Source organism: Macrobrachium nipponense, chromosome 11 (genome assembly GCF_015104395.2).
Source record: "Macrobrachium nipponense isolate FS-2020 chromosome 11, ASM1510439v2, whole genome shotgun sequence".
NCBI lineage: Eukaryota > Metazoa > Arthropoda > Malacostraca > Decapoda > Palaemonidae > Macrobrachium > Macrobrachium nipponense.
In genome coordinates, this window is record NC_061087.1 from 57,377,230 (window position 1) to 57,387,229 (window position 10,000).

Consider the following 10,000-nt stretch of genomic DNA (forward strand, 5'->3'; position numbering starts at 1 on the left):
TCCATTATATATGTTCTATATCAAAAGTTGGGATATTGTACTAGCAATCTTTGCCCTTCCAAATATGTGTTCACTGTCATCAAAATTTTCTTGGTCTTATTGAATGGATGGTCCCTGGAGAACAACGTTTATGAAACTGTGCAGGTCTTTTGGGACAGGATGTCCAGCAATTTGTGGAGAAACACCCACTGAAGGGTTCCTGTGCAAAATCACTGCTGCCCGCATCAGTAACAGGGTATCATCTTGATCAAAATTGTGTAGGTTGGCCAATTGTTCACCAACCGTGGTCTTCTTAGACAAATATACCTCCTTCCCTTGGGAAAATGAGACCCATTGAGGGAGAAGGCTGAGAAGCTGTTCTTTGAACCCAGTGGAATGTGGGACTCTGATATCATTACATGGTTGCCCTGTTGTTCCATCAATGTGCGATACATTTCTCGAAGAGCTGATAATCTAACTGATTGTGAATCTTCAACAAATGCCGACGATGTTCGACGATGTGCAGCCCGAGGCGCGTCTCGTAAATGTAAATAGCATTTAACATGGTGGTAAGTGTCGCCTGCATGGGCATCAGCATCTTGCGCAGTCAGCCGTCCAAATAAAAAAAAAATTTACTTAACTCTGCCCAACTTTTGAAATTGTAATCGACATTGTTAGTAACTGTTTTATGCAGACTGTCCTGATTTTCTCCCTCATAGATAACACACAACCTTACATCACGACCTAAAGGGTCAGATTTTCCTGCCGTCCACTTTTTTTTTTTTTTTTTTTTTTTTTTTTGAGTACTTTGTGCACCTATTTCTGGATTTTGGTGCAGCCTCTGAACACGAGAGCTGCTACAGTAACTCCTACATAATTTGTGGTACTTTGCATTATTTGAAACAAGACCAATTTTATCCAACTGACAAATGCTACAGAGGTTCTAGTTGCTATCATAAATCGTGTTATATTTTGAACTGACATATGTAATTACAGTGATTCTACACTGTACTCACTGTTAACCATCAGTACACTGTGCCCAAGCGTTCATGCAGCAGTCCACTACCTACCACATTCATTAATCAACTAGTTATCATCATACACTAGTCTGCTGTTTATCACCATGTCACAAACATCCACCAATGCAGTATCTATATGCTACCATATAGCAATCCGTTATTTAGCATTATGATCAGTCCACCGTGCTGTGCTACACTAACTATGAGCATGCATCTAGCCATTCCATAACAGCTATTGCCATCCACAAGTCTCCTTGCCAAAACACCTGAAAGCAAACAAACAAACAAAATTAATCATGCAATGATTTTTTTTTATAGCTATTAACGATTTTTACTATACAGAAACGTTAATATGTAGAACGAAATAATACATACATAATGAAAGAGAGATATTTGCCCTATAATATCGTCTCTATGGTAATTCATACAGAAATGCGTCATTCTTGAGTTACCGAAGGAATAGTAATCGTGAAATCAATTTTATTTTATTTACGGCAAAATGTGCCGCCATTTGCGGTGTGATTTATGCAGAAACTATCATATTTACAAAAATAACTCATTAGAAGAATTTGAGCAGAATTTAATTTTCATTTTTTTTATTCGTGTATATTTTTACATGCAACGTCCCGTTTTGGAGAAAAAAGAAAAAAAGGAAAAAATACCTTCCCGCATGGGGTTTTTCCCTCAAAAAAGAGCGGTTAATGAGGGCAATTTTCTTGGCACTCTCTAGAATTCGAAATAGTATAGTCTAAGCTACGTATGGGACAAATTTGATGCTTTTAGATGAATCTGCACGATCACCCCTTCCACAGTCCCTAAGCTCCCCGACTATGTCTGAAGCGATCATTTATGAGAAAGTTAGGATGTTGCATGTCGGTTTAAGAAAGGAAATGCCAACAATGCTCTTAGTGATTTCCAGACCAGCAGAGGCTGGTTTGAAAATTCAGACAGAGTACGGGCATCCATAGTGTCGTATAGCATGGGGGGGCTGCGAACTCAGATAAACATCCTGCCGAAGAATTTTTTCAGGAATTCAAAGAGTATCTTGACGCTGAAGGATTCCTCCAACAACAGGTCTTCAATTTGATGAGACAGGCCTGTTTTGGTAAAAAAAATGCCGAAACGGACCTACATCACACAAAAGGAAAGTTCACTGCTAGGGCGCAATCCTAGGAAAGATAGGCTAACTCTCTTGTTCCGTGGAAACGCCAGTGGGGATTTCAATATGAACCCCCTACTGGTGTATCACTGAAACTCACCGAGTGTTGAAGAAAAACAATGTGATCAAGAATAAATTGCCTGTGATGTGGAAGGCCAATAAGAAAGCATAGGTCACACGGCCAATTTTCATTGAGCAGGTCAATAAAGTGTTTTCCCCAAGTGTGAAAAAATACCTGCAAGAAAAACAATTGACCCCCAAGTGCCTCCTGGTAATGGACAATGCTCTTGCGCATCCTTCTGGCTTGGAAGACCAGTTGCTGGCTGAATTTAAATTCATCATTGTGAAGTTCTTGCCCCCCCAATACCACTCCTCTCATTCAGCCCATGGACCAACAGATCATTTCAAACTTCAAAAAACTCTACACCAAGGAACTGTTTCAAAGGTGCTTGGGAGTGACCTCATACGCTGAATTGACCCTAAGAGAGTTCTGGAAGGATCACTTCAATATTTCCAACTGCATAAGCCTTATAGCCAATCATTGGCAGGGAGTGACTTCCAGGACAATGAGTTCTGCTTGGAAAAAATTGTGACCAGTGTGTTACTTAGAGAAGGGTTTCGAGGGGTTTGAGGCTAACCCCGACAACCCTACGCCTGTTGTCTATTGTGTCTCTCGGGAAGTCAATGGGCTTGGATATGAGTGGCGAGGATGTGGAAGAGCTAGTTGATGCTCACAGGGAAGAGCTAACCACTAAAGCTGCAAGATCCTCAGCAGTAATAGCAACAGACAGCAGATGAGGAATCCGAGGAAGAGGAGGAAGAGAGAGGGGATACTGTGCCTACCTCAGTGATCAAAGAAATGTTTGCAAAGTGGAGTAATTTAAAAAATTTTGTTGAGACATCATCCTAACATAGACGTTGCAATTTGTGTCTCTAAAAAGTTTAATGACAATGCCTTGTATCATTTTAGGCAGATATTGAAGAGACATCAGAAACAAATTTCTCTGTACAGTTTTGTTATTCGACAGGGGTCCAGTGACTCTTAAGCTGGTTCTAGTGCCAGTAAAACACGATGTGGGGGAAGTAACCACAGCTAGTGCCACTAAAAACATAGATAAGTAACCCTAGAAAGGTTGAGGATACTAAAAGTCCTTCTGTAGGAGGATTCTCCTTCCAAACAGTGACCTCTCCTCTTTCCTCTCCCCTCCTCTTCATCGTCCATAAAGGTAAGGGTGATGTTAAATGTACATTATTCATTTATATTTATTTCTAATTTTTTACTGTATGTAAAACTGTGTTTATTCACTGTAAAATATATATTTTTAATTACTTTGGTGGGTCTACAATGCATTAGTACTATGTACATTATTCCTTATGGGAATTATTACTTCGGTTTTCTAATGTTTTGGATATCGTAAGGAGGTTCTGGAATGGATTATGTACGAAAACCGAGGATTTCGTACATAATCTTACATTAATATGCGTTTCCCGTGGAAACGCATATTAATGTAAGATTCGGAATGCATTTATGTTCAAGCTCCTTAGTTGATTATAATATTTTCCATTTATTGAAAATGCTATTATTCTTGCAGATTCGTATCTCCAGGTGTTAGGCTTCATCGACGAATAAGCCTTTAATTTTAAATCTAAGTGTTTTTATTTAGTGCCTCAAATTGCTCAAGTGTATAGCATTTGTAGTATATGTATCCTAATAGTAAAAACCAAGGACCGTTAAGTGTTTAAGAAAAGTAATCTTCAGTATTATCAGTTCTGAAAGTTCTGAATGGGTGCGACGAACCTAGGAGGTCAATAATTTGGTCCATATCTCCTGTCCTGGAATTGAGAGGTCGTTGGTTAGCGCCTGTCGATCGCCAATTCTATTATCGCTTAATAAATTCCCCCTCAGTTAAACATATATGAAAATATATTAATTCCGAGGTAGAGCAAATTAGATATTAAAGGACATTTGCAGTTCGATATATATATACATATATATATATATATATATATATATATATATATATATATATATATATATATATATATATATATATATATATATGTCATATCACATTACCGTGATTCATATACATATTTCGAGCTACAAATGTCCTTTAATATCTAATTCACTCTACCTCGGAATTAGTGTTTTTTCATATATGTTAAACCGAAAGGGGAATTTTTTAGTCGATAAGAGATTTGCCGGCTCACTGGCGCGAACCATTGACACCTTCAAATCCAGGATTATAGTGAAGCTTTAACCCACCCCACCACCGCAAGATGATATAAGTTTATGCCACATCCCACCTCAAATACCTGTTGCTCTCAGATATTCATAATTTTGGAGACTGCATCAAGCCCCCCTCGACCTCGGTAGCGCTGTAGTGCTTTTGTTCGCATGCAGCCATTATATAAGTCATCTCACATCACCATGATTCATATACATATATCGAGCTACAAATGTCCTTTAATATCTAATTTGCTCTACCTTGGAATTAATATATTTTCATATATTTTTAACCGAATAGGAATTTTTTAGTTGATAAGAGATTTGCCTGCAGACGGGCGCGAACCATCGACACCTTCAAATCCAGGATGACAGTGAAGCTTTAACCCACCGTGCCACTGCATGAGGATATAAGTTTATGCCACCTCCCACCTCAAATACCTGTCACTCTTAGGTATTCATAGTTTTGGAGCATGCATCAACCCCCCTCGACCTCGGTAGCATTGTAGTGCTTTTGTCCGCATGTAGCCATTTTATAAGTCATCTCACATTACTGTGATTCATATACATATATCGAGCTACAACTGTCCTTTAATATCTAATTCGCTCTACCTTGGAATTAATATATTTTCATATATTTTTAAACCGAATAGGAATTTTTTTGTCGATAAGAGATTTGCCTGCCCACTGGCGCGAACCATCGACACCTTCAAATCCAGTGAAGCTTTAACCCACCCCGCCACTGCATTAGGATATAAGTTTATGCCACCTCCCACCTCAAATACTTGTCGCTCTCAGGTATTCGTAGTTTTGGAGACTGCATATAACACTCTCGACCTCGGTAGCGTTGTAGTGCTTTTGTCTGCATGTAGCCATTATATAAGTCATATCACATTACCGTGATTTATATACATATATCAAGCTACAAACGTCCTTTAATATCTAATTCGCTCTACCTCGAAATTAATATATTTTCATATATATTTAACCGAAAGGGGAATCTTTTAGTCGATAATAGATTTGCCGGCTCACGGGCGCTAACCATCGACACCTTCAAATCCAAGATGACAGTGAAGCTTTAACCCACCCCACCACCGCAAGAGGAAATAAGTTTATGCCGCCTCCCACCTCAAATACCTGCCGCTCTCAGGTATTCGTAGTTTTTGAGTCTGCATCAACGCCCCTCTACCTTGGTAGCTTTGTAGTGCTTTTGTCCGCACGTAGCCATTATATAAGTCATATCATATTACCGTGATTCATGTACATATATCGAGCTACAAATGTCCTTTAATATCTAATTCGCTCTACCTCAGAATTAATATATCTTCATATATGTTTAACCAAAGGAGAATATTTTAGTCAAAAGGACAAAGATAATATCTCTCTCCTTTACATTCTACGTTATATACTTTTAAATTATGTTATGCGAATCTGAACATACATTTTAAGACATCCCATAACTCTATAAGCTAGCTAAGGAATCTGAAAAATGTTGCAAAACACTATATATAACATTTCATACAGTCTAGGAGTAGATATATGCATTTTAATAGTAGTAATATACAATATGATATAATAATTATTAATTTACAATATTATATAATATATATATTATATTATATATATATATATATATATAGACATATATATATATATAATTATATTATATATTATATATATATATATATATATATATATATATATATATATATATATGTTATATATATATATATTATATATTATATTATATCTATATATATATATATAGTATTTATACTAGAGGGATATTTCAGAGGTTAGCGGTTCTCTTCCAAGAATTTCTTCACTGTCGGGCCAAAACACAGATTTACCCACTCGGAGAACAAAAGTCTCGTTACCCAGGCTTTCGCAGTAGCCCTCCACTTCACTGGAAGATTCTCCTTAAGCACTTTGTAGGCCTTGGAGGCTTGAGGAGTCTCTGAATGACACACAAGTAGGGGCTTCACCTTGCAATCCCCACTGGCGTTTGAACAAAGTGCGAGCCTAAGCCTGTCTTTCATAGGCTTATGCCCGGGTAGCTTTTTCTCTTCCTGCGTGATGTATGTCCGACGAGGCATTTTTTTCCAAATAAGGCCAGTCTTATCACAGTTGAAGACTTGATGGGAACTGTAGCCTTCTTTGAGAGTCATCTCGTCGAATGTCTTAATAAAGGCTTCTGCCGCTTTCGTGTCCGAGCTGGCCGCCTCCCCATGCCGCACAACTGAATGGATGCCAGTCCGTTTACGGAATTATTCAAACCACCTTTGAGAAGCCTTGAACCCTGGGGTTGGCGTCAATTTCCCTTCGTCGTCTTCGGCCTGGGCAATCAAATTGAAGAAAATAGCGCTGACCTTGTGGCAGATTGCCGTCTCCGTTATCGTATCGCCAGTGATTTCTTTGTCTTTTATCCAGGCAAGAAGCAGCCTTTCCATTTCATCGTGCACGTGGCTCCTTTTGTTGGACAAAATAGTCACACCCTTGGAAGGTGTAGCTGCTTTGATGACATCCTTCTGCTTAAGGATGGTGCCTATTGTCAACGGATTTTGGCCGTATTCCTTGGCGATCACACTCACTCGCATACCAGCTTCATATTTTTTAATGATCTACATCTTCGTCTCCAAAGAAAGCATCCTCTTCTTTCCTACTTCAACTTTCTTGGGACCCATGACTACGTATATACTGTACGTAATTAAGTTATGTAGTATGTAGACGTATGAAGTAAAGTTCTCACACAACACGATAAAGTAGTACTACAACAAAATCACTAATGAATTTACATTGATAAACGAAATCTTATATAACGAACGAATTCCGCGTGCTTACAATAATGATGATGCCGCCAAGTGGCCAAAAAAGCACGCCGCTACGTAGATGCATTATGGAATCATGGGAGAGATGCTGACCAAAAGGAGAGAAGGATCTTATGGCGGTGACTAGCATCAGGAACCAATGGGAGAGCGAGAGGATGGTGGCGAGTCCACTCAGCTGGCAGCACGCGAGTTTTAAATTGTTATCGGTGGTCGGGGCAAATCTCGGACTTTATAGCAACAACCTTTCGTATCTTGAACAATTTTCGTATGTAGAGCCACAAAAATCTTTGTATTTGCTTTCATATCTCGAGTTTCTCCTAAGATGAGCCTTTTGTATCTCGAGGTACCGCTGTGTATATATATATATATATATATATATATATATATATATATATATATATATATATATATATATATATATATATATAAGCATATGCCGCCTCCCACCTCATTAACCTGCATTGCACAGGTATTTTTTATTTTGGAGACCGCATACAGCCCATCACGTTCTCAGTTGCGTGGTAGTGCTTTTGCCCGCACGTTACTCATTATATAAGTCTATCACATTACCGTGATTCATATACATATATCGAACTACAAATGTCCTTTAATATCTAATTCGCTCTACCTTGGAATTAATATATTTTCATATATGTTTAACCGAGGGGAACTTTACTAAGCGATGATAGAGGTGGCACATACTTATATCTCTTGCGGTGGCGGGGTGGTCTGGGGCTTCACTGCCAGTCCTGGAATTGAGAGGTCGATGGTTCGCGCCTGTCGATCGCAATTCTATTATCGCTTAATAAATAAATTCCCCCTCGGTTAAACATATATGAAAATATATTAATTCCGAGGTTAGAGCGAATTAGATATTAAAGGACATTTGTAGTTCGATATATGTATATGAATCACGGTAATGTGATAGACTTATATAATGACTATGTGCGGGCAAAAGCACTACCACACAACAGAGAACGAGATTGGCTGTATGCGGTTTCCAAAACAAAAAATACCTGTGGGCGGCAGGTATATGAGGTGGGAGGTGACATATACTTATATCTCTTGCGGCGGCGGGGTGATCTGGGGCTTCACTGCCAGTCCTGGAATTGAGTCGATGGTTCGCGCCTGTCGATCGCCAATTTTTTTATCACTTAATAAATTCCCCTCGGTTAAGCATATATGAAAATATATTAATTCCAAGGTAGAGCGAATTGGATATTAAAGGACATTTGTAGTTCGATATATATATATGTACATACATATAATATATATATATATATTATATATATATACATATATATATATATATATATATATCTATATATATATATATATATATATATATATATATATATATATATATATATATATATATATATATATATATATATATATATATATATATATATATATATATATATATATATATGTATATATATATATATATATATATATATATATATATATATAAGACCAGTAAGGGGGCTCAAGCCCTACAGATATCACCAGGCGGAGAGGTAAAGGCATGCATGTCTCAGCGTACATAAGTTATTTCCGACGTTTCGCATCGCTTTGATGCATTTTCAAGGCTGGGGAATTGTTAAAATACAAACATATAAGACTTGTCATCAATTAAACACTGTATAATATTTAAAATTGGACATTAAAACAGTAAAACATTTAAAATGTAAAAATTACTGTACAACAACACTAGGTTGGTGAGACAACCTGCCAATGTAAAAGATAGAAGGTGACTGAAGGACAGAGCGGGGAAAAATAAAAAAGATAAAAAACACACCCACACACAGTCACACAAACACACACACACATAACTATACAAAAGACGAGAGACTGAACTGAAGTAAACAACCAAGTTGTTAGGCTATGAACAATTTAACTGATGAGGACTGGGTATTTAAATTCGGTACATTGGTTTTCATTAAAATTGATTCCAGTGTTAAAAGCTCATCGTCTTTATTTGCTGATCCGATAATTTTAAAATCACCCATTTCCAAGCGGGAGCGACAGGTAATAGAGTGGTTATGGACGCTAGATAGCTCGGGATTGGATAGTTTGCATCCTGTTCGGAAACTGACTCCTTTGTGGGCGCAGAAACGGACTTGTAGCAGCCTTTTCGTGCATTCAACATAAGTGCCCCGATTACATCTGAGACAAGTGTATTTATTGATTATGTTGGACATCAAAGGCGGGCTTAATCCGTCTTTGGCTCTGAAAAGAGATCGGATGGTTAGAGGATTTTTCGGAATTAATTTTAGGTTCAAGGCTATTAATTCATTGTTAATTAGTTGTATAACATTCTTTTTAAAGGAATTGTCATGGAGGAAAGGGAACTTAGCATAGATGATTAACTTGGGAATGATATATATAGGAGGTGGAGGGTTCATTTTCATGTTTAAAAATTTATTGAGAGTTCTATAAAAGTGCACTGAGGGGAAACAGTTGTTCAAAAAGTTTACTAAAAAAATTTTTTTAACAACAACGGTGATTTGTAAGGTCAAATTGGTAGCCGAATCGGCAACGTCAATGTCGTCCTGATTTCGTTCCTGTCCACTGGACAGTGGTTCGATCCCAAGAGGGGACAAAATTATTATCAACTAAAAAATTCCTCTTCCGTTTATATATATGAAAATATATCAATTCCGAGGTAGAGCGAATTAGGTATTAAATTACTTTTGTAGCTCGAATAATTTATATGAATCATGGTGATGTGATAATTATTCATAATATGGCTACGTTCATCAAACATTCGCATTGGCTAACATGG